Below are 25,390 nucleotides of genomic sequence, written 5' to 3'. Positions count from 1 at the left end.
TATTTATTTAATTATTTGAACATATCTTTATGAAAGATTAATATTGAAGCATTGTGGTTTAAAGAGATGATGGTAAAGATCTTATGATCAAAGTTGCAAAATTGAATTCTAAAGTCATGATATGGTTTCAGTCATCGGTGTATATTTAGGATTTTTGCCCTTGAACTATGACAATTCATAGTGTTGTAAAGTGAGACTTCTGTTAAGTTTTATCCTATGTGGCTAACGGATTGCTTAATTGGCATTGTCACATTAGTGTCATGTGTATAATTTAAAATAAAAAATAATTTAAAATTAAAAAAATATATTTCTAATAAAATATTAAAATTAAAATTAAAAATATTTCAAAAATTCAAAATATATTTTTTTTCCTTTAAATTCTAAAAAGATAATTTTTTTTGAATAAATTCTTAAAAGATTAATTAAATAAATCTTTAGATATTAAAAAAATAAATCGAAAATGATCATTTTTTTTACAAAACTTAAACTAATCTAATTTAAACTTTATTAATTCCATCATTACTAAAAATAAATAATTTAATTTTGCGAAACAAAAAAAATAGATGAGTTTCAGTTTATTGTTTTAATATTTGAAAATTTTATTTATTTAATATTCTAAGAATTTATTAAAAAAATAATCTTTTAAGAATTAAAAAGAAAAAAGATTTTTATGAATTTTTGAATTATTTTTAATTTTAAATTATATACATGACGCTGACGTGACAATGAAAAATCAACAATCTATTAACCACATAGGATAAAACTTAACAGAAGTTCTACTTTACAATACTGTGAATAGTTCAGAGGTAATTTTTAACGGCTCGAAAAAATTAGGGGGCACAATAATGTATTGGTCATTGTTCGGGGGGCAAAAATCCCAAATAGCCATTTTAAATCTATGCTTTTTGATTTTATTATGCATTCTATTGAAATATATAAACAATTTTGCAAGAGAACCAATCATATTTTGTAATTCACATTTTATAATAAAGACAAGCAAAATGGGTAAATTTCACATGTAAATATGTATTTTTCTTTCATAAAATGCACACAGTTTTTTTTTAAGTTTGTGAAAGGAACTATATTTTTTTATGCTTACAAATTTAATTATTAAGAATTAATGTAATAAAATGCTTGTTGGAATTTTTATCTTCTTGACAAAAATTTCTTTTAAATCAAAGATATGAAGTACATGCTCAAATAATTTAAGTCTTAGACTTTATATATGAAAAATGCAAATTTTCACACTTAAAAAAAATACAATTTCTCATTCTTATTAATGCAGTTTAATTATTATAGTTAATTAAGTAAAACTATTTTTAAAATGGAACTAAGAAATTTATTTAGGTAAATGGGTTGATACTTTAAATTTTTCAACTTAGTTTAAAATTTTATAACTTAGATGTAAAATGTGGTGACCTCAGTCTTAAATTGTGAAAAGGTTAAAATTATTTATTTATTCTATTTATTAAATTAGAAACATTGATAAAGAAGATGAGTATATATTATTATTATTATTATTATTATTATTAAGAATTAATTAAGTATGTTAAATTAATTATTTTGTGAGAAATAAAAAAGTTGTCAAATTTTTATTTAAAATAATAATTGGGATTTTATTATTTTAAAACAAATGTGACTTGAGTGCTAAATAAATAAATAATTTTGTGAAATAAAATCTAGAATAAAATCTTATGACTTAAGGAGTTAATATGATAATATTACCAAATGATAAACTAATTCTTGTTGAATTTTTAAGAAAGTGGCAATAAAATGAACACGTAGAATCTATCAACTTCAACACTAGTTTTATGAACCGTCCACATATGCATGTTACAAGCAAGTTTACTTTTACGCTCAAATATATGTTATTTAATCAAATCCATGGTTCCTGATTTGAAATTATTGAGAATTACTTAGTAGAATTGACATTATTCTTTTTATGATTTTATGTGACGTTGTTGTATGAATATAGAGTGTGGTGCAACTTGTGCCACATGTGCATGGCCCATTCACACGTGGGTATGTATGTTGGGCATGTGTAATCTTTCATGATTTCAAGACGAACGTTTGATTATGATTTTAGGCTCGTTGTGAAGTACCCCACACTTTATTTTTGCTTGGACTTGAGGTAAGGAAGTTAGCTAAAATTTTCTATGAATTATGTTATGAAAAGTATGAACTATTATGTTTCAAAAGTTATAGTGTTATGGGAAGTATAAGTTATGGTAAGCTAAAGTGTTATGAAAAGTATGAGCTACTATGTTATGTTATGGATTGTTGTATGTTTGCTTGTATGTTGTATGAAAAACCAGTAGGTTGTTAGCGTGCTGAACGCGACACAACAAAAGAGTTACTAAGGATATGATGTAACTCATAAGGCAGACGCGCCGATGTTATTTGAGGACCAGAGTTCCTGTTTACCTTATAGAGGAGGTCTTACCGGTTTGTGCTTTTTCTGGTTACCTCACAACGTGACATGGACAAAAGGGGTGCCATGCTCACATAAAGTATGATTATGAATATGATACAATTTGATATGATTATGAAATGAATATGATATGGTTATGCTATGAGTTTTACGCTATGTATGCAGTTTTCCTTGTGTTTCTTAAAATTGTTGTATTTGTTTGTACTTCCTTACTGGGCTTTTAGCTCAACCCCTTAGTTTCCCCCTTTCAGGTAGGCTATAGGGTTTCTCTTCGGCACACACAGTGATGTGGGAAGTTTCGGTGTTTAGGCATGTATAACGCAGGGTGTCCGATGAATGGTTAACGATCTAGATGAGCGCCAAGAAGTTTATGAATTTATATGTTATGTTTTTTTTATGTATGTCAGTGGGACTTATTATTTTAATTTGTTTTCTTTTTAAAGATGACATAAAGATATTACATTTTTATTTTAAACTATTGGGCTTAACTTGCATGTTTTGACAAGACCCCATTGAACCTTTTCTCTAAAATAATATTTTCATAATAAATATGAAATAAATGATGCTTTACAAAGTAAATAGATTAGGGCGTTCTTACACTATCTAATGTCTACTTGCAAGGGGGAAAGTAAGGGGGTGAGCTAAAAGCCTAATAAGGAAGTACAAACACTACAAGCATAAGCAACATATCTCATACATTCTTAACATAATTTTCTTATAGCAATCATTATCAACATAAGTCATAATCATAAACATGAGACTATTTGTGACATAAACATAATCGTACATTATAAGATCATAACCATAATCATAAGATCAATTGCAACATAAGCATAAACATACATCATAAGATCATGGTACCCCTATTTTCCAATGATCAAAATAAGCAAACAACATAAGAACATGGATCCCCAATTGTCCAATGATCACATGTGACTCTCCTTTTGGTCACTTACATGGCACCCCTATTTTCCATGTTTTTACCTGACACCCCTATTGTTCAGAATCTTAGGCACGTTTGCCTTTATGATGTTGCAGGACTAGGTTAAGCAAACACAAACAAATCCATACATAGAGTCCATTCAGAAAAAAAAACTGAAATCTAGCTAACTTCCTTACATTCATAAAAAAAACATTAATGACACCCTTTCGGTCAACTTTTGTGACACCCTTTTGGTTACTCTCAAGGCATGTCTGTCCTTTATGTTGTAGCCTTAGCATCAGTCACACAAGCATTTACATTATCATAAAACATTACCAACAATATAACAATCCAGGAATAAGTACAATCTAACTTCTTTACCTCAAGTCCAAGCAAAAAATCCAAACAGCACAATACCACTTCCTCAAAAACCTAAACATAACAAGTACAATTTGATCTCAATCACAATACATACTCACACAAGCATATCACAAAAGTTTGTATGAGCTTTATACACTTTCTAAATGCCTATACCGAAACCTATAGGTTACAATTTTTTTTTTCACAAAACTCATAATGCATGAAATACCACTTATCATGCTGCTATTTGTACATAAAATCATAGATTTATAAGAATTTTAAAAAAATCCAAACTTGAAATTCTAGACTTGGCTGAAATGTACAAAAAAAATGTGACACTTTGTTTTGCAAAGTTTTGACCAAAACTCATATTTTAAATTACCTAAAACTCATAACATGTTTGAAACAAATTTTAAAAAGAATCTCTAAGGACCTAAAAGTTGGTAAAAAGGACTATTAATACTCACATTTTTTAATAAACCAATTTCTAAGCATCTTTTTTTTTTAAAAAATAGTTTTTCTCAATCTTTAAACCATAAAAATCTGCATGTATTTTATTGAAGAAAATACATTATTAAAATGTGAAAAATACCTTTCACTTATATTAATTCTAAAATGTGAGTTCTTAAGAGATAACGTGCGTTTTTTTAATACTATTGCTACATTACCATAAAATATAAACCAAACATCAGCAAGCATTATTCTATGTAAATATGTCCATGTTCATGTTTAGCCATTAACCTAACATGTTCCTATATTTTCATGCATTCCAAAATACAATTAGCATGCGTCAAAGAGTTAAATCATTTAAAAAACATAAAATATTCACACATCACATTTCTCATGCTCAAATCTTAAACCATATCCCCTAATCAAGAAACATGTTTTTATCAAAATTCAAAAGAATAACATGAACCAAACAATATAGGCTAGGCCGAAACATACATCCAACAATACACTATTGCTTCTCCAAAATTTAATTAAAACCTAATCATGCTTCTAATCAAAAGATACTCATCAAACTATGTGATCAAACATAAACATATTTTGTCGAAACATCAAATACTAATCCATGACCATAAACAAGAATCAAATCAACAAAAATGGTAGGGAATCCCATTACCTCCTTGGTAGTGTTCAAGAACACAAAGAAAATCAATCCTTAGGCACCTAGGGTTTTCGAAATACACCACCAAAAGAAAAGAGGAACAAACTTCTTACAATTGAGAATAAGAATCTTAGACTTAGGGATTAAAAATCAAAACCAAACAAGAATACATACCTAAAGAGTTTGAACCCCACCCTTCTTCTTTTTCTCTTTCTTTCTTTCTTTCTTCCTTTCTCTCTTTTCCTCTCTTCTCGTGCACTCCCTCTCTTTCTTTCTCTCTCAATTTCGGCAGCCACATAGGGGTTTTCCCAAGACTGACACTCTTCTATTTATAACATCATAGTGACCTAACCCTATGAAAAGAACCTAAGTGTGAAAGCTCAAATCCTATCCCACCAAATAAGCCTAAATCCCACCATTTCCTCTCTTTACACCTCACCTAAACCCTATCCAATGTGAACAAAGCTACAATGGATAATCCTTGTCATCTTATCCCAAAAGATGACAACTCAACAATTCTTTTCTTTTTCTCAAATTGAAATGAAACAAATTCCACCCATACACACACACACAATTCGGCACACATTCACTCAATAAATAAATAAAAAAATGTAACATATTATTATAGTCACATAATTTGTCACACCTTAAAATGTAACACTAATAATTAAAAAAACATTACACAATTATTCCAAATAAATCAATTAAATCCTAATTCATACAAAACAAAAAATTCAAATTATTTTATAATAATCAAACAATTAAAATAAAACATAAAAAAAATTGGGTCCTACAATCTACCCTCCTTAAAAGGAATTTTTCCCTCGAAATTATCCATTTCCAAACAACGCGGGGTAGCGTTCCCTCATGTCCTCCTCCAACTTCCAAGTTTCCTCTCTAGCTGAACAGTTCTTCACAAGACCTTAACTAGCGAAATCTTCTTGGACCTTAGTTCCTTGACTCTTGTCTCTAAGATTTGCACTGGCTGCTCATCATAACTCTAATCCTGCTTCAGTTCCAACAACTGATAACTCAACACGTGGGAGGGATCGGGCACATACTTCTGCAACTTGGAAATATGGAATACATTATGCCTCTCAGTGAGTGCTGGTGGTAAAAGCCAAGCGATAGGAAACTTGCCCAACTCTTTCTGAAATCTCGAATGGACATATATACATGGGGCTTATCTTTTCCCTTCTTCCCAAAACGCATAGCCACTTTCAAAGGTGAGACTCTTAGAAACACTTGATCACCTACTGAAAATTCCAACTCTCTTCTCTTAAGATTCACATAGCTTTTCTGTCTACACTAAGCAGTCAGCATCCTCTGCCTGATCTTGGTGATGACTTCAGTGGCCCTTCTCACTGCTTCTGGACCTAAAATATGTTTCTCCCCCACCTTATCCCAATTTAGAGATGTCCTGCATTTGCATCCATAAAACATCTCATACAGGGCCATACCAATAGTAGACTGGTAGCTGTTGTTATAAGAGAATTCTATTAGAGGTAAATATCGACTCCATGATCCCAAAAAGTCAAGTGCACAGGATCCCAACATGTCCTCGAGAATCTGTATTGTTCTCTCTGATTGACCATTTTTTTGGGGATGTGAGGTCGTACTAATTTTAAGCCTCGTCCCCATAGCTTGTTGTAAGCTCTTCAAAACTTTGAAGTGAACACATACCCTCTATCAGAGATTATAGATCTTGGCACTCCATGTAATCAGACGATCTCATTTACATATAACTCTGTATACTGTTCCGCATTATAAGTTTTCTTAACTGGTAGAAAGTGAGCTGACTTGGTGAGTCTGTCAATTATTACCCAAGTTGAATAATGTTGCTTTGTGGTCCTTGGCAGTTTTACCACAAAGTCCATGGATATGTCCTCCCATTGACATTTTGGGATATTTATGGGTTGAAGCAAACTTGCTGGCCTCTGGTGCTCTGCTTTAACCTGCTAACAAGTGAGACACCTTATCACATTGTAATGCCCTGAATTCTTCGATGTGGTTTAATGGCAGGATTAGTAGGCCGGAAGGGCCATAACTATTTAATTATGCCATTAAATGATAATATGCATGTTTATGTGAATTTTATTATAATATGATGTTATATGCATGCATGTGGGTCCACATTTGAATATTATGAAATTTTGATAATTTGGCCCGTTAAGGGTATAATTGTATATTTGGGTGCATATTGTGAATTATGAATGAGATCCCATTATTATGGAGATATATTCGAGCTATTAGGCATGAGACAATCTTATATAATGGATTAGCGGTTTTGTCATAACAGGGTCAATTATTGGGTAATAGGAATGTTTATTTGGTGATAAATTGGGAGTTATTGAGATCAGGATGGAATTCTGGAAGTTTTGACTATAATGTCCCCAGGGGTGTTTTTGGGACCCCGAGCACTAGGTTTTATTTGAGGTTAATTAAGCTTGAAGTAGCTTATCAGATAGAACGTACGTTAGAAAACCTCTCGTTCTCTTCCCGTAGTTCATTTTTTACCATTCGAAGCCTTTTCAGAGATATCTCGAGTTCTAGGAGTCAGAATCAAGCAAGGATTGAGGCATAAAGATCCTAGAAAAGATTAGAAGCTTCTTGATCGAAGGATTTGACGGAAAACAACCCAATCGAAGGTAATCTAAGTTTAAAGTTTTGAGTTTTTAGAGATTCTAAGCTTTGAATTGGACTTTGTAAACCGTTGAGTTTTTGGTTTGATTGAACCTTGGGTTTTGATGGTTTTGGCCCATTGGGAAGCTTGGGAATTTCGATTTGATGATTTGGTAATGTTTAGGCATGATTTTTGAGGCCTTGGGATGTTAGAGAACGAGTTTGGGCATGTTTTGGGTTGGGCGCCGCGACCCTGTTCTTGGAGAGCCTCGGCCCTAGCTCGAAGAAGCAGGTGGCCAAGTTTGCCTTTGCTGGGCGTTGCGGCCCTTGATGTAGGGCACCGCAGCCCTTACTTCAGAGGTGGCTGGGGGCTGCGGTCCAAGGTGCAAGGGCCGCGACTCTTGAGCAAGGTTGAGCCCGTTTGTGTGTTTTGACCCCGGGAACATGGTTTTAGGCCTCGGGATCATTCCTACTACTTGGATTAGTTTGGATTGATGTCCCGAAGGCTAGATATTGGTTTGGAAACCTATGTTGATCATTTTTATTGATGCTATCCTATATTTGGTTATGACTAGGTGACCGCTAAAGGACTAAAGGTTGATTGTTCTCAAGGGTCGCTCTTTTAATCATTCTAGCTCGAATCTGAGGTAAGAAAACTTCACCCTGTGTATATGTGACATGCATGATTGTTATTGAGGCATGTTGGTTCAATAATGTGGACATGGATTGCATATTAAATGCTAGAAAATATTGTTTACTTGTATATGGTACTAACTAGTCAGGGATACTGACCTAAGAGTCAGAAACGGCATAAGCGTCCCGAACGCAGGGCCGAATGAAGATTAGATCTAATCGATATCATCATTGAATGGCTCTAAGGCATTAATGTTGGACCGACCCTAAGGTCGATGAACTTATAAGCGCTTGGATAGTCTAAGACTAGTTACTTAGAGCCAGGGCCTAAGGCCCAGGTGACCGCTTGTCACATGGCTAGGGAACGTTGTTCCAGGGTTATGACTCTATGGTCATGAGGAAGGTTATGTTGGTGATCAGTCACCATGCACCTATCCTGTTTAAGCTAATGAAAGGTTCACTTACCTGTCAAGCCCCGGTGACCCTATCGTCATAAGGTTGAAGGGAGTTATTCCCTAATTAGTAACTTTTGCTACTGTCACCTATCTGTTTTGGACTGATAGTCCTGAATGATTATTATGATCATTGTTGATATTATACCATGCTATATTGTGTTTTCTTGCTGGGCCTTGGCTCATGGGTGCTATGTGGTGCAGGTAAAGGGAAAGAAAAGCTCACCCAGCCTTGAGTGGAGAGCTTAGGTGGTGATGTGTACATACGCGGCCGCTTGAACACCACGACCAAGGAGTTCTCAGAGGAGCTAGGGGGTTTACCCTATTTTTTCCGCTTAGGTCGGCGGGGTTGTAAATTTGAAACAGTAGTGGCCATTTTGAGTTGTAAATAACTTGTAAATGTTTTAATAAGCTCATGAGCAGTTATATACTTAATAAAATATATCCTTTCCTCTTTATTGTTTTTCCACCTTAACCTGTTAATAACACTTAGAACACGTTTTAACCAAAGGACTTGGGTAGCGGGTCAAATTTCCGGTTCACCGACCACCGTAACTGTTCTGGGGTAACCAGGGCATTACACACATACTCCGCTAAGTCACGCTTTATTCCATTCCACCAGTATAATGCTTTTACTTCATTTTACATCTTGGTAGAACCTGGATGCAAAGAGTAAGGGGTAGTGTGAGCCTCTAGCATGATGCTCTCCTTTAGTTCTTTATCTACAGGCACACAAATTCGATCCTTATACCTCAGCAATCCACCCTTGGACTTGGTGAAGTTGTTGTCTTATCATGAATATATATATATATATACACGCAAGTGCACGCAATCGATTCAAGTAATATATGATAAGTAGAGTATCGTTCCCACGTATACTATTTTCCAATTACCAACAATTGTTTTTTTACTTTCTATTTGGCAACTAAAATTTTGATTTTTGAATTTAATTATAAAATTGAAAATAACTTTGAACAAAAACAGCTAATTAAAAGATTTAAAATCACTATTAAAAATACCTAGGGTGTTAATTTCATTAACTTTTCATTCTACTAATTGTATCAATCAAGTCTAGATTTCTTTCTTTCTATTCTAATAGCAGGTTAACATAAATCGATTCCTATTATTTTTCAAGATATAAGATCTCAGCCTATATGCAGGTTTTCTACATCTCTTTGATAAACTTAAACATATAGAAGGCATTAAGCATGAAAACCTAATTACTACACAAGTCATACATGTACTTTCGTCCAATATGCAACCTATGTCTATATAATGATAACATATTCAATTCTCTTCTTTCAAATTTTGAATCAAAATCATTAAATCAAGCAAATAGTGATCAAGTATTTATTAGCATTAAACACACATTATATAGATTAGAATAGAGAAGAAAAATCAAAAGAACATCCTAATTCAATTAGATAGAAATTCAAGTGCTACATTAAACCCTAGATAAAAATTGTTTAGTTCATATCAAACATGACTAAATCAACAAAATAATTATTCAACAACATAAGATTCATAAACTTGAAAAAGAAATAAAAATATGAAATTACATAAATTTTAACCTAAGAACCATAATTAATCTCTAAAAAACGTAATTACAAACTGACCTAATGACTTAAATAAACCCTAAACACGAATTTAAAGTAAAAAATTAAAAGCTTATGAGTTTTTCCTTGTGCGGGCCACGACTTGGCCTTTTCTGAGTCGCGACCCGTGCTAATTTTGGGACCTTTTCTTCTCGTATACTGGTGTCAGGTGCCGTGACTTTAGATTTTCAAGTCGTGGCCTGTGTCTAACTTTCCCCTTAAATTAAGCCTCTGTTTCCCTCTTGAGTTGCGACTTGTAAGCCCAAGTCGCGACACTAACTCTTTCCAGCAAACATATGCGCCTCTGACTTCACCTCAAGTCGCGACTCATAAGTCCAAGTCGCGACTTTAATTAAATTTTTTTCTCAGATTTAATCGTTCAACTCATCTCTTCATCAAAACCCGTCCTTTAAGCATCCTTGGTATCATTTTTAGTCCAATAGCAACCAAAAGCCTCATTTTTCCACCATTTAGCTTCTTTTTGCATTTTTCTCATGATTCATCACACCAACCTACGACAAAGACAAAAAAAAAATGTAATCTTGCACAAAACACACATAAACACTCAAGATTACCACAAAAACACTTTCTAAAATGACGCTAAAATGAAGTAATCAAACTCCCCTAAACTTACTTTTTGTTTGCCCTTGAACAAAGGACTCAAACAATCCTAAATTCTAACAACATGAACTTTACCAACAACAATAATTATGCCTCAAAATCATGAATGATAATCATATAAATCTCAGAAAACTACTCAACAGTTTGTTCAATCTAGAATTTTGATCAAAACACTTCCTCAACACACCTTAGTCTACTAACATTTTGGATTATGGACTCATGATCATTAAATAAATGAATTTGAAATCAATTATGCTAACCAAATTTCTTTCCTAATCGATCCATTCAAACCAAATAATTCCATAAGCTCACTTACTTGCTATTCTCCGCTACTATAAATCATGATATGCATAAGAATCAATAGGAATTTTATAGGCTTGAAACGATAGCTTAGGTAAAGGTAGATGAAAGATGAATTTTTAAGCTCACTTTACTATAAGCACATGACCAAAACTCACCAACTTTGTTTCCATAAGAATACAATCCCATAATCCCCTCCCTTACTTATTTTTTCTTCTTTAGAGAGATATATATTTATTTTTGATATATTTTTTTTCAATAATAACTACACTTCCCCAAACATGATTTTTCTTATGTACTCATATTGGGAGTGTATTGAAATATCTTTCATCATTTTTTTCTTTTCTCTTTTTTTTTTCAATATATATATTCTCTCTAGATTTTTCACTTCCACTTTCTAAACCCACTCAAATCACCATTAAACCCCATTACACATCAATCCCCATAATTATTTCTCAATCATATGCTCATAGTATATTAGGGACGAATATAACCAATGGGCAAGTATTGGGCTTAAATGATGGTTTTAGAACAAAAAGGATACAAAATTAGGCTCAAAAAGGGTAACCAAAGGATTAATTAATTTAAGGTTGGCAAGAAAAGCTCAAACGATCCTGATGATAGTCTAAATCATATTCATAAGCATTCATGATATATTATTTCGCCTCAAATAACAAGTAAGCAAGTTCTAGAATTGTTGAAAATAATTTTCACTTTTCATTAATCATTCCACTAACCAATTTTAGCAAGCATAATCAATATCAAAAAACATAAATTTAACATCATGACAAAATATTCAACAAATGTTATCTAAACTAAAATGAACTAACGAAGTGTTTAATCAAGTACACAGATTTTGTTTCAGATTTCATTTTCTTTGAATTATACTCATAACATTCAATTTATTCTCATAGACAATTGTTGTCAATATTCATTCATGTTGGTACCAAACTAGACACACTAAAACAAAACTTTGAACACTAACATAAACATATCACACAAAACATCACTAACAGAAAAATAAGCTCCCTCCCCCAAACTTAAACTAAACATTGTCCCCAATGTTTAAAAATAAGTAAAGAAAAGAAAACTTACCTGGTACGAATCACTTCAGAATGGTGATGGGTCTGGAAATGGATGCCGAGGCGGTGGATAAGGGAAGTACTGCTGGTCCGCCTCTTGGTTCGACCATCAGTAAACTAGCTCATTCTGCCTATCAACTTGAGCTCTATGGAAATCATGAAGCTCGCCCAAATAATTATGCGTATGCTGGTTCTGCCGAATGATGTAATCGAGTCTGGCCAAGTGTGGATCCGGTGGAGCCTTTAGTGCCAAATATTGAGGGTATTCTTCTCTTTTCTCCTTTTCATCTACTTTCACTCCCTCTATTTGATCAGTGTCTAGTATGGGCTCCTCAACTACTTCTCATTCCCTACCAACTCTTACATTTCTGGGTACTGGTATTGGTGGCTCTAAGGATGGGGCATTAAATTTATTCACTGTAGCCTGAGAAATAACCCCCATAGCCTTCCTAAAAATATCACTAGGATATTTCGGCACCTCCCAAATCTCACACAGATCAATAACCATGGAGCCATGCCCCAACCCAGCAGTAGTAGTCATGCGAGCTAAATCCCTAATGCTCTGGCGAATAACTCGCCCAATGTCAATGGAAAGTACTGTCATAATGGAATATACCAAAAGACACCTATCAATACCCACTTCAGACAAGTGGGTGTTTGTCATAAGCCTTGCACTCACAAAAAGAGTCCAAGCTTTAGCTATGGCATTCATTTGGTATCTTCTTAAATGTTTGGGCTCCCCATTCTAGATAACAAATGAAGTACTAGGAATTCCTAAGGTCTCAACCACCTCAGTCCGATTTACCTCACTATTATATGCCAATTGATAATGCTCATCCCCTTCCTGAGTTAACTTAGGTACATTAAATAAAGCATCCATATTATCAATAGCACATTCAACTGAAACACCCCTAACAAACACCTTTCTATTTATAGCCCTAGGAAAATTAGCGTAAAACTCATAAACCAAGGAGCAATTAACTTTTGGCATCTTTTCGTCCACAAACAATTGCCAACCACGGCATAAAATTTCATTCCTAATAATATGATAAGTGTCATTAGGGTATAATTCTTCTTTAATGTCCATCCCACGCTCTTGAATAACTAGCCTTTGGGATAGCCTATGATAAAGATCATGGGCATCCTTACTAATGAAACGCGCGAGATCATATTCTAAAATTGGCTGAGGTGCTGGCGGATTTGGCTGGGGTTGGGGTGGTTGAGAACAGGATGAGGAAGGGCAATTAGTATTCTTTGAAGATGCTACCTTAGTGGGTTGTTTCCTTGGTTCCATACCTTCACAATTTTTCAAAAATAGCCACAAAAATTTCTACAGCACTTTCCTTAAAATTATGAAATTTCCTTACTAAAATCTCCCAAAATTATCACCCAATAAACCACAAACAGTCCAAAAATCCCAGGCAATCTTTTAATATAAATGCAATTCAAGGAAAATTTCAAAAAGAAAAACTTACAATCCTTGCAAGTTGAAAAATCTGGTACTTTTGATCCTACTTCAATCCATTACTAAACACCAATAGAACACAAATTAGGGTTAGCAAAAATAATAATGGAAGAAATCAATAAGAACTATGAAGTAGAAGTGAGAAAAATAGATGAAGAAAATTTGAAATAGAGGGAAAGAGGGAAAAATTGTAGAGTTTTTTTTCTTAAGGAAATACGAGTTGAAATGAGAGAATTTGAAACAAATGAGAAAAAGGGTTAAGAAAAAATGATTTTAAGCCTTCTTTATCCTGTCTGACACAGGCGTGCTGCGACCCAGCTTGGGCAAGTCGCGACCCGCCTCAAATTCCTTAAGAAATGCAACTGTTCAAGTGCCGCGACTCAGCTTGGCAAGTCGCGACCCGCCTCCTCTTCATTTTTTGAATTGCTCTATGACTTGTGTAATGTCGCGACTTGCTAATTCAAGTCGCGACTTGGCCTAATGACTAATTGAAAAACTCATTTTTTCACGATTTTTACAACCTGTATACTGAAAAAAAAATAAAAAAACTAATCTTTACAAATCCAAAAATAAAATTAAATAAAATTTTCCACTAATTAAAACTCAAAACAAAAACTAAAATAAAATATAGGAATGCCTCCTATAGCGCTGTCGTTAACGTCATTTAGCCGGACACTGAACACCCCATTTAGAGGGGTTCCAAAACCATAACTGATATACACTTTTCCACCGGTCCTTCCAAATAATTCTTTAACCTCTGACCATTTACTTTAAAATGTCCTGTTTTCTCGCTATGAATTTGTACTGCTCCATAAGGTAACAATACGACAACTGTAAACGGTCCCGACCATCTAGACTTTAGTTTTCCTGGAAACAATTTTAATCTAGAATTAAATAATAGAACTTTATCTCCCAGTTGGAAATCCTTTCTTATTATTCGTTTATCATGAAAATTCTTAGACTTTTCTTTATAAATCTTTGCATTTTCATAAGCTTCATTTCTAAATTCATCAAGCTCATTCAATTCTAGAAGCCTATTCTGCCCAGCCATAAATAAGTCAACATTCAACTTTTTCACTGCCCAATAAGCTCGATGCTCAAGTTCAACTGGTAAATGACATGCCTTCCTGAACACCAACCGATATGGAGACATATCAATCAGAGTTTTAAAAGCTGTGCGATACGCCCATAGTGAATCATCAAGCTTTTTCGACCAATCTTTCCTTGATGTGTTTACAGTTTTCTCTAAAATACTTTTAATTTCTCGGTTTGCACCTTAGCTTGACCATTAGCTAATGGATGAAAAAACCGAGCTTTTCTGTGATGAACTCCATAACGAGCACATAAAGACGTGAATGATTTATTATAGAAATGACTACCTCTGTCACTAATAATAGCTCTTGGAGTACCAAACTGAGTAAAAATATTCTTATGTAGAAATTTAAATACCTCCTTACCATCACAAGTAGGAGTTGCTACAGCTTCTACCCATTTAGAAACATAAGCTATTGCCAGCAAAATGTACTTATTATTATAAGATGATGGGAAGGGTCCCATATAATCTATGCCCCACACATCAAACAGCTCAACCTCCAGAATTCTAGTCATTGGTTTGATCTCTTCTGGATATATTACCAGTCCTTTGGCAATGATCACAACTCTTAACAAAGGCATTAGCATCTTTAAATAACGTAAGCCAATAAAACCCACATTGCAACACTTTTGTTGTTGTTGTCCTTGTTCCCCCAAAGTGACCACCACAATGTAAAGTATGGCAATGAGTAAGTATGGAAATCATTTCTTCTTTTGGGACACATCTTCTAATCACTTGGTCATCACAATGATGAAAAAGAATTGGCTCATCCCAATAATAATGCTTAACTTCCGGATAAAGCTTTTTTAGTTGCTGCCTTGACATGTTAGGAGGCACAACCTTAGCTACCAAATAGTTAACATAATTTGCAAACCATGGTACTTTCTCTTCATATTCAATTGAAAATAATTGTTCACTTGGAAAATTTTCATCAATTGACTCTTCTTTCGCACTATGCTCGTCTTCTTTTTCCAATCTAGATAAATGATTAGCAACTAGATTTTTTGTCCCCTTCTTTTCACGAATTTCCATATCAAACTCTTGCAATAATAAAACCCATTGAATCAGACGAGGTTTAGCATCTTTTTTAGTTATAAGATACTTAATAGCTGAATGATCTGCGTAAACTATCACCTTATTACCAATTAAATATGGCCTAAACTTGTCAAATGCAAAGACTATTGCAAGTAATTCCTTCTCAGTAGTTGCATAATTTTATTGACCATCATTCAAGGTTCGATTAGTATAATAAATTGTTCTAAATACCTTGTCAACTTGCTGTCCAAGAACTGCTCCTATTGTAGTGCACCAATTTTTTTTTTAGTTATTAAAATTTTGTGTTTTATTTTATTTAATTGTTAAGTGTTGTGAATTATTTTATTTAAATATTTGTTTAGTTTAAAATAATTGTTAGAATTGTTTGGTAGAATTTTTGTGAAATTATTTGTTAAATGATATTTATTTATTTTATTTTAAAATGTGATTATTTGAGTTTTGATTGAATGCACTAAGGTGCATGGTAGGTAGTGATGTACCTTAGCGATTTAGTGTGTGCAAGTGCATGGTAGCATGGTGCACATGTGTAGAATTTTCTACACACTTTGAAGTTGCCTTTTATTGGATTTATTGGAATTATTAGAAAAAAAATAAAATATAAGGAAGAGGAAACAAGGCTTAGACGTGTATGTGTAGTGGGAAAGGAAATGAGTTTTATTCCATTTATTTTCTTAATCAAATAAATTAAAATTAGAAGTCAATGGCTATTTTGGGAAAGGAGCTGATCATCCTTTATCTTCTACCAATTATTAAAAAATAAAAATAAATGAAAATTAAAAGAAAATAAATAGAAAATAGGAAACTTACCCTTTTCTTTTAATTGGACTTTTATGAGAGAATTAAAATAAAGGGGGAAGGAAAAATTGGAAGAGCATTATGCTCTTGGGGCTGTCGAATTTTAGAGAGAGAGAGAGAGAGATAGGCGTGATAGAGAGAGAAGGAGAAGAAGAAGAGAAGGAAGGATTCAATAATAGGGTATGTATCTTTTGTATTTGTGGTTTTTCAATCCTCTCTTCTTTTTCTTTCTTGAGTTTTGATGAGTTATGGTTGTGGTTTGTTGATGTTCTTCTTTTCTCATGGTGGATTTCGAAAATGCTAGGGCTTGAACAAGTGGCGGCTATAATTTTTGGGTTGGTCACTTTTGTGTTCTTGATTTTTACAATCAAGTGAGGTAATGAGATTTCTAACCCTTTTGTTGTTATGATTTTGGGTTGTATTGGTTGATTGATATTTTGGCTTTGATACATGAAGGGTTGGCCTAGGCGTGTGGCTCTATGATTTCATGTGGTTTTGGTGTTAGGCATCATATTATTATTGGTCATTGAAAAATTGTGTTATGGTTAAACTATGAAAAAGTTTTGTTTCTATTTGTATAAGATGAGATTGAGTGAAAGATAAGGGTTAGAAGTTTTTCTATTTTATGTGTATTGGTTTCGGTTATGGGTATGTTTATGTTTATGATTGTTTGTGATTTTGAATATGGATTTATATTGGCTATGAAACTATGTTGATCTCTTGTTATATGAATTGTTTGATCTTAGGATCTTGAGTATGATGATATTGATGTTATAATATCTATGTGAAAGCATGCAAGGGTTTGGTTTTGATCCACTAAATATGATGATCATGGTATTTTATGTTTATGAGAATGAGGGTTTCGGCCTATAGGGCATTGGTGCATGATTGTGATGTTTTTATTTTGTGTCACTTATACATGTTAGGAACATGCTAGGTTAATTTGAATAAAAGAAAGGATTGTCTTGAATTTTTTTTATAAATTGATATATTAGTGATTTCATGAAGATTATGGATTAGGTTTTTGAGAAACATCAATTAAATATGAATTTTATGATGAATTACGCTTGCTGATTTTGTGAATAAATGGTGAATAAGTTTGGTGAAATAATGATATGCATGCATAGGAAATGTCTCTAATGATTTATTGTATTTGTGAAAATAAAATGGTGTTTTAATTCACACTTGAAATGATATTTTTGCACAATTTATTACCTACAGATTTTTACTTATTTTTGAGAAAATATTGAGTTTTAAACATAAAAATTGTGATTTTGAGAATAAAGATAGTTGCTGGAATTTTTGTAAAAAAAATGCGAAGTTGTATTTTTAATAAAAGAAATTTGGTGAGTATCTTGAAATAAATTAATACCCTAAACTATGGAAATATTAAAAGTGATATTTTTAATATAACATGAGTGTTTATTTTAATAGTTATGATTTTTCTTTATTTTTGATTAAGAAAAATGTTGAATTTAGTTCACTTGTGAATTTTAAGTAAATTAAATAATGGCTGAAAGTTTAGTTAAATATTTATAAAAATAATCATTTGATTTTTCACATATGAATTTATTCTATTTTAAATTTAATTTTTAAAAATGACACTAGTAAAAACGTATTTTTCCACATCTAAAAATTATATTTTTCTCACATTAAATTTGAAAATTTGTTAATTGGATTATAATGTTATTTTCTAAATAAACAAGTTAAATTATGAGTATTTTACATAATTTTTTTTGTTTTGGTTATTATAAGGAATTTAAAAGTAAGTAATGGAGTTATTATATTTTAAGTGATTAAATAAAATTATTTTCTGAAATAAAATAATGTCTTGAGAGATTTAATCAACCTAGTAATTTAAGAAGATAAATAATGGTAAACAAAGCATGTTACAAGTTTATTATTTTGAAAACGATAGAAGTAAGACGCGTAGAATTATCGTTTTAAACGCCACATTTACGCAACGTTCCCACGTATGCATGCCGCATGCAAATTCACTTTTACGTTAAAAAATATGTCTATTATGCAACCATGTAGTTTTTATAGAAAGATCATGCATGCAATATAGGTAGAATGTGCATTATTCTTTTATGACCTTATGTGTAATTATGCATTTCTGTATGTTGTGAGTAACTCTTACCATGTGTGTGCATGGCCCATGCACACACGAGTTATATGAGTGGGAAAAATAGAGATTATGTGAAGCTAAGGAATGTTATTTTGATTATGGTATAAGCTCGTTGAGAAGTTGTCATTTTACTTAGCTTGGACCTGAGGTAAGGAAGTTAGATAGAATTTTATTTATTTATGCTGTGAATGGTAAGATTGTTTGTATGAATGAAAGTGTTATGATGCTTTGCGCTATGAATTATGAAATGCTTTAATATGATGATATGTTTGGATTGTATGAATGTTGTATGTTATGAATGGATGTTAGCGTGATGAACGCGACACATCAAAAGGGGTTGCTAAGGATATGAAGACATAACCCGAGTTACTAAGGATATGAAGACGTAACTCCAAGGGCGGACGCGCCGAGGTTATTCAAGGACCAGAGATCTTGTTTACCTCAAAGGGTGACATGGACAAGTTAGCGGGCCATGTTCACAAGGAAATGTTTATGATGATGTTATGATGTTTATGCTATGATGATGTTATGATGTTTATGTTATGATGATGATGTTAATGTGATGTGATTATGTTTATGTTTATGATATTGACACTATTATGATAATGATGTTATGATGTATAAAGATGGATGCATGTGTTTGTGATTTGTTGTATCTTACTTGTTTGTTGTTTGTACTTCCTTACTGGGCTTTTAGCTCACCCCTTACTTTCCCTTCCAGGTAGCAAATAGGTTTCTCTATGGCACGCGTGGTGATGTGGGGAGTTCTGTCGTCCTGGTGTGTATGGCGTGGGGACATCCTATAGACGAGAAATGATCAGTTTAAAACGCCATATCTTTTAAAACTGTTATGTTTAATGGGACTTTTTAAACTTATCAGTGGGACTTGAACTTTTGGTTGTTTTAGAGCTTTGCATGAAAACTGATATTTTCTTTTTAAACTATTGGGCCTAACTTGCACGTTTTAAGCAAGACCCCACTGAAATCTTTATAGTAAGTGGCTTTCTCTTATAAATTAATGAATATGTGAATGTTTTACAAAGCACTAGGCTAGGGCGTTTTACACCTACTGCATAATCACTAGCATCACACATTAATTCAAAAGGAATTTCCCAATTTGGAGATACAACAATTGGAGCGGAGACTAGTTTTTCCTTCAATGTATAAAATGCCTTTAAACACTCAGAATCAAAATGGAATACCACACCATTCATAAGTAAGGTAGATAAGGGCTTTGAAATTTTTGAAAAATATTTTATAAACCTCCTATAAAATCCAGCATGGCCTAAGAAGCTTCGAATCCCTTTAACAAATACTGGAGGATTTAAATTTTCTATTGTTGATATCTTGGCCCTATCTACTTCAATTGCATGGCGTGAAATTTTGTGGCCCAAGACTATTCTTTTTGTCACCATGAAGTTACATTTCTCCCAGTTTAAAATTAAATTGGACTCCTCACATCTTTTCAAAACAATTTCCAAATTAAGTAAACAACCATCAAAAGAGGGTCCAAAAACTGAAAAGTCATCCATAAAAATTTCAACACCTTTTTCCACCATGTCCGAAAAAATTGACATCATACATCTTTGAAAGGTGGCAGGAGCATTACATAACCTGAACGACATCCTCCTAAAGGAAAATGTTTCATAAGGGCATTTGAAGGTAGTCTTTTCTTGATCCTCCAGTGCTATAGGAATTTGATGATATCCAGAATATCCATCCAAGAAACAGTAATAAGGATGGTCGGCCAATCTATCTAACATTTGATCAACGAAAGGTAAAGGAAAATTGTCTTTCCTGGTGGATTTATTTAGTTTACAGTAATCAATAAAAATTCTCCACCCCGTCACCGTACGAGTTAGAATAAGTTCGTTATTATTATTTTTAACAATCGTCATACCACCTTTCTTTGGAACTACCTGGACAGGACTAACCCAAGCACTGTCAGATATTGGGTAAATTACTCCAGCGTCTAACCATTTAAGAATTTCTTTCCTCACCACTTCTTTCATTGAAGGATTTAGCCTCTTTTTAGCATCAATACAAGGCTTACTATCCTCCTCCATTAATATACGATGCATTACTGTTGAAGGACTAATACCTTTAATATCCGCTAAAGTCCATCCAATTGCTAATTTGTGAGCCCTTAATACCCTCAGAAGTTTCTCTTCTTCAATCTTAGATAACAAAGATGAAATAATAACTGGGAGAGTATCATTCTTACCTAAATAAGCATACTTAAGATGATTAGGTAAGGTCTTTAAGTCAAGAACTGGCAGGCTTTTCAATGGATGGAAGAGGTCTCTCAAGCATTTGCTCTAATTCCTCATATTTCTTTTTATACATTTGCCCTGATGAATTCAACCACTTAACATACTCACCGGCTTTAGTACCAACACACTCTTCAGGACTTTCTATCAGACTCGACTCTAATGGATCTTTGATAGACTCAACCCCTTTAATTGGTTCTGTAATGACCCAACTACTTCTAAGACATTGGACCATTAAAACTACTAGACATAATCACTATATTTTTTGAGAAAGCATACATAAGAATATTCATAACTTTATTAAAAACTCCAAAGTAAATATTGAAATACATAAATGAGTGGTATGGGACCCATTGTTTTAAAATAAAACATAACTTTAAATTAAATGAAGTTGTTTACAAAGCTAAATGCAGAAAATACATAAAAACATAAAAACTAAAATAAACGTCATCCTCGATCGACTCGCAGCCCATTCCTTCCATTCATCCTCAATACACAAGTCAAGCCACCAAGAATCCTTCCGCCTCCATATCTAGTTTCCTGCATCACACTAAAAAATAAAGGAGTGAGCCTAGTGCCCAGCAAGGAAAATCTACTAACAATATATAACATAAATCATATACATAAAACTATATCATAAACATATACTATAAAACATATAACATATAAGACTACAATGGCCATCATACTTCTTAGGGCTTGTTAACTAAGAAATTCATATGCCCATATAGATTTGTGGGGCTTGCTAGCCAAGAAAGTCATATGCCCATAATTTATTGGGGCTTGCTAGCTAGACAAGTCATGTGCCCAAGGACTATAAACATACTATACATAACGTAAACGTAACATAACATAAGATAACATAACATATCATAAGCATAACATATAATAAGCATAACATATCATATAAACATATAAACGCTATCCTATTTTCCTTACCAAAATCGGGATATTTGAGAACAAGAGCGGGGTTAGAACACTCCTAAAACCAAAAGTAAGAATGGTGAGCTTCTAAGGAAAAAAAATGAAAAGGAAACTAAATCATCAAAGAGGAAACTTACCGAGAAGATCCTTAGATCAAAGAACTTAAACACCTAACCACAAAACCATAAAAAGAAGTTAGGATCTAAAAGAGACTTAAGGAAAACTAAGGAATCATAAAGAATAGAACTTATGAATAATATTACCTTGGATGAACTAGAACCGATCTACACTTCAATATCAAAAACACACTTTTATCTCACTACCCAAGTGTTTATAAAGCTTAAGATGATAAAGCTTTTTTTTATCCCCAAAACCCAAGTGTATCACTTTATAGAAATCCTAGCAGCTTGAAGGCTCTGAACACAGCTTGAAGAATGAGAGAAATGGCTGGGTACTAGGTTCTATTTATAGAGTTCAAGGGATAAAAATATCTCCTTTTTGGCTTGAATAAAATAAAGAATATTAAATGAAAAATACTTGAATATTCGGTCAACAGATGCTTAAGACTTGGTCAAAAACGTTCAGAGGCAAGTCAAGAGGTTAAGGGATGAATCAAGCTCGGATTTATCGAAGTTCAAAAAACTGCACCTAGGGCCGATATATCGCCCACCTTAGGTGATATATCGCATGACCCTATATCCCGAGTGTTCGTGATTTTGTTCTTGCAAAGTCAACATGTTTTCCGTATCTCCCGTGATGCGATATATCACCTCTAAGGCTGCGATATGTCAGCATACGTAGATAATTTAAACACGTTTTTGCACGAGTTTAGGATAATTAGAGTTGATTAATTAGGTTTGACTGAGTAATACGTGATTCAAGCAAGTTCTGGAAGGGTCTAGAACTTCTAGAAACTTCTAATATTGAATTATCCATTTTAAATACTTAAATCCTCAAATAAAGAAGATTGTGACAAGTGTCATGTTCTTAATGGTTCTGGAAGATTCTAGAGTTTCTAGAACTTTCTTATAATTAAATCCTTAAATTAATATAATTATGACAAGTGTCATTCTCTTAATGGTTCTATCTAAACCTTAGGTTATAATTAAAATATTTCTATGACCAAAAATATTAATCAAACCTTATGTTATAATTAATATTTCTAAATTTTAGGTTAAACTTATAAAATCCATAACTATTGCTACGAGTGTCCTACTAAGTCCCAGTTTGAACCAAAATCCACGAAATCTAAAATACTACAAACTACTACTAACAATCTACCTAGCTAAGTAAACATTCTGGGACTCTACAGGTTCCTCCAATACATTAACACAAAAGCAACTGTCACTAGCTGAAGGATATTTGAAAGCTTTGAAAACATTAAAAACGACTTCATCTCCTTGTACCCTAAGCCTTAATTCTCCTTTTTGAACGTCTATTAGTGCTTGTCTAGTGGCTAAAAATGGGCGTCCTAATGTAATAGGCACATCCTCATCTTTCTCCATATCTAGTACAATAAAATTCACTGGGATAATGAACTTATCTACCTTTACTAGAACATCTTCTATAATACCTCTGGGATGATTTAAAGAACGATCAACTAATTGAAGAGTAACAATAGTCGGTCTAGCTTCCCCTAAACCAAGTCTTTTAAATACAGACATCAGCATTAAATTTATACTTGCATCTAAATCACATAGAGATCTCTCACAATGAAAGTTTCCAATAGTGCAATAGTAAAACTTCCCGGATCTCTTAACTTTTGAGGAAGCTTCTTTTTAATAATTGCACTACACTCTTCAGTTATTGCAACTGTTTCATATCCTCCATTTTTCTCTTATTAGACAATATCTCCTTCATAAACTTCACATAACTAGGCATTTGTTCTAGAGCCTCTGCAAATGGGATGTTAATATGAAGTTTCTTAAATACTTCAAGGAATTTGGAGAATTGTTTGTCAAGATTAGCCTTTAGAAACCGTTGAGGATATGGAATTTTTGGCGTAGGCTCAGAATATTTTGGTTTTTCTGGTTTTGGAAGGTCTTCAGTAACTTCCTCTTGAATTGGACTAGTATCGTGTTGTTTCTCTGTATTCTTCCCTTTCTCTTCCACTGTAGGTCCTTCATACTTAGTCTTACTCCTCAAAGTGACTGCTTGACATTGTTCTTTAGGATTTACCTCTGTGGAACTAGGAAAACTTCCTTGTTGTCTACTAGAGAACATTTGAGCCAATTGACCTATTTGTGTCTCCAAACTTCTGATCGAAGATCTTGTCTCTGTGATGAATTGATTTAATTTATTTGGCTAAATTGTTGGTGGGTTCATTTGAGGAGGTGGTGGATGAGATGGGAGTGGGTTTGGATCATAATATGGTTTAGCATGTAATCCAAAAGTTTTTTGATGAGGTGTTTGTTGAGGTGGATACTGTGGATATTGTGGTTGTAACCCTTGATTATTTTTCCAAGAAAGATTAGGATGATTTTTCCAGGCAGGTGTATAGGAATTTGAGTAAGTATTGGGTGCAGGTCTTGAAAAATTACTTGTAACCTGTACCTATTCCAAGGGCATATTATTTACATTTGTTGAGCAAGTAGCTGTGCTCGGGCATTGTTCATAAGAATGAGGTCCTCCACAAATCTCACAACTCATGACATTCTGTACTTACATTGCTTGTGTGGTGAGATTAGTTTGCTGTAGTTGTTTGGTTAAAGATGCTACTTGAGCGGTCAATAGCGCTATTGGATCAACTTCTAAGACTCCCGCTACATTCTTATTATCTCGCTCAATAGGCCAATTATAATTATTCATAGCCATCTCTTCCAACAACTCATACGCTTCATTCGCACTTTTTCTCATAAACGCCCTTCATGATGCTGCATCTATTATCGTTCTTGTATTTCCTCCCAAACCATTGTAAAAAGTATGAACTAACAACCACTTCTCTATTCCATGATGGGGGCATCTCCTTTGCAATTCCTTAAATCATTCCCAAGCATCATACAAAGACTCCCCATCCATTTGATGGAAGTTGTTAATCTCTCCTCTAATTATGGCTGACTTGGCAGGAGGAAAATATTTACCAAGAAACTTCTAAGCCAAATCTTCCCAAGTAAGTATAGAATTGTCTTGTAACAAATTCAACCAACTCTTAGCTATGTCCCTTAGTGAAAATGGGAATAGTCTCAATCGTACAACGTCATTACTCATCCCATTAATTTTGAATGTCGCACATAACTCCAAAAAGTTTGTGATATGTTGATTTGGATCCTCATTCGGTATCCCCCCAAATTGTACACAGTTTTGCGCCATCTGAATAATTGAGGGTTTGATCTCAAAATTATTAGCCTCAACAGTTGGAGGACGAATGCTTCAGTGTATCCCCGTAACAGTAGGGAGTACATAATTCCTTAATGGTGGATCAACTACAGTTGCATTACCCATACTTGCATTATTGTTGACAACGTTATTTGTGTTCTTAGCCATGGTAAAGTCCAGCCTCTTCTTTATCCTGCGATTCTTTCTACAAGTTTTCT

The 25,390-nt window shown here is 33.4% G+C and overlaps 1 non-coding gene across 1 annotated transcript; it reads left to right on the top strand.

Annotated features, from left to right (window-relative positions):
• The first annotated feature begins 24,801 nt into the window (after positions 1 to 24,801).
• Positions 24,802 to 24,908, top strand: LOC133781099 (small nucleolar RNA R71). The gene has a single exon (XR_009869895.1). It is a non-coding gene; the product is annotated as a small nucleolar RNA R71 (small nucleolar RNA).
• Positions 24,909 to 25,390: the final 482 nt, after the last annotated feature.

This window comes from Humulus lupulus, chromosome 5, assembly GCF_963169125.1.
Source record: "Humulus lupulus chromosome 5, drHumLupu1.1, whole genome shotgun sequence".
Classification (NCBI taxonomy): Eukaryota; Viridiplantae; Streptophyta; class Magnoliopsida; order Rosales; family Cannabaceae; genus Humulus; species Humulus lupulus.
Note: the sequence above shows the minus strand (reverse complement) of the source record. Positions and strands in the feature narration are given on the sequence as shown.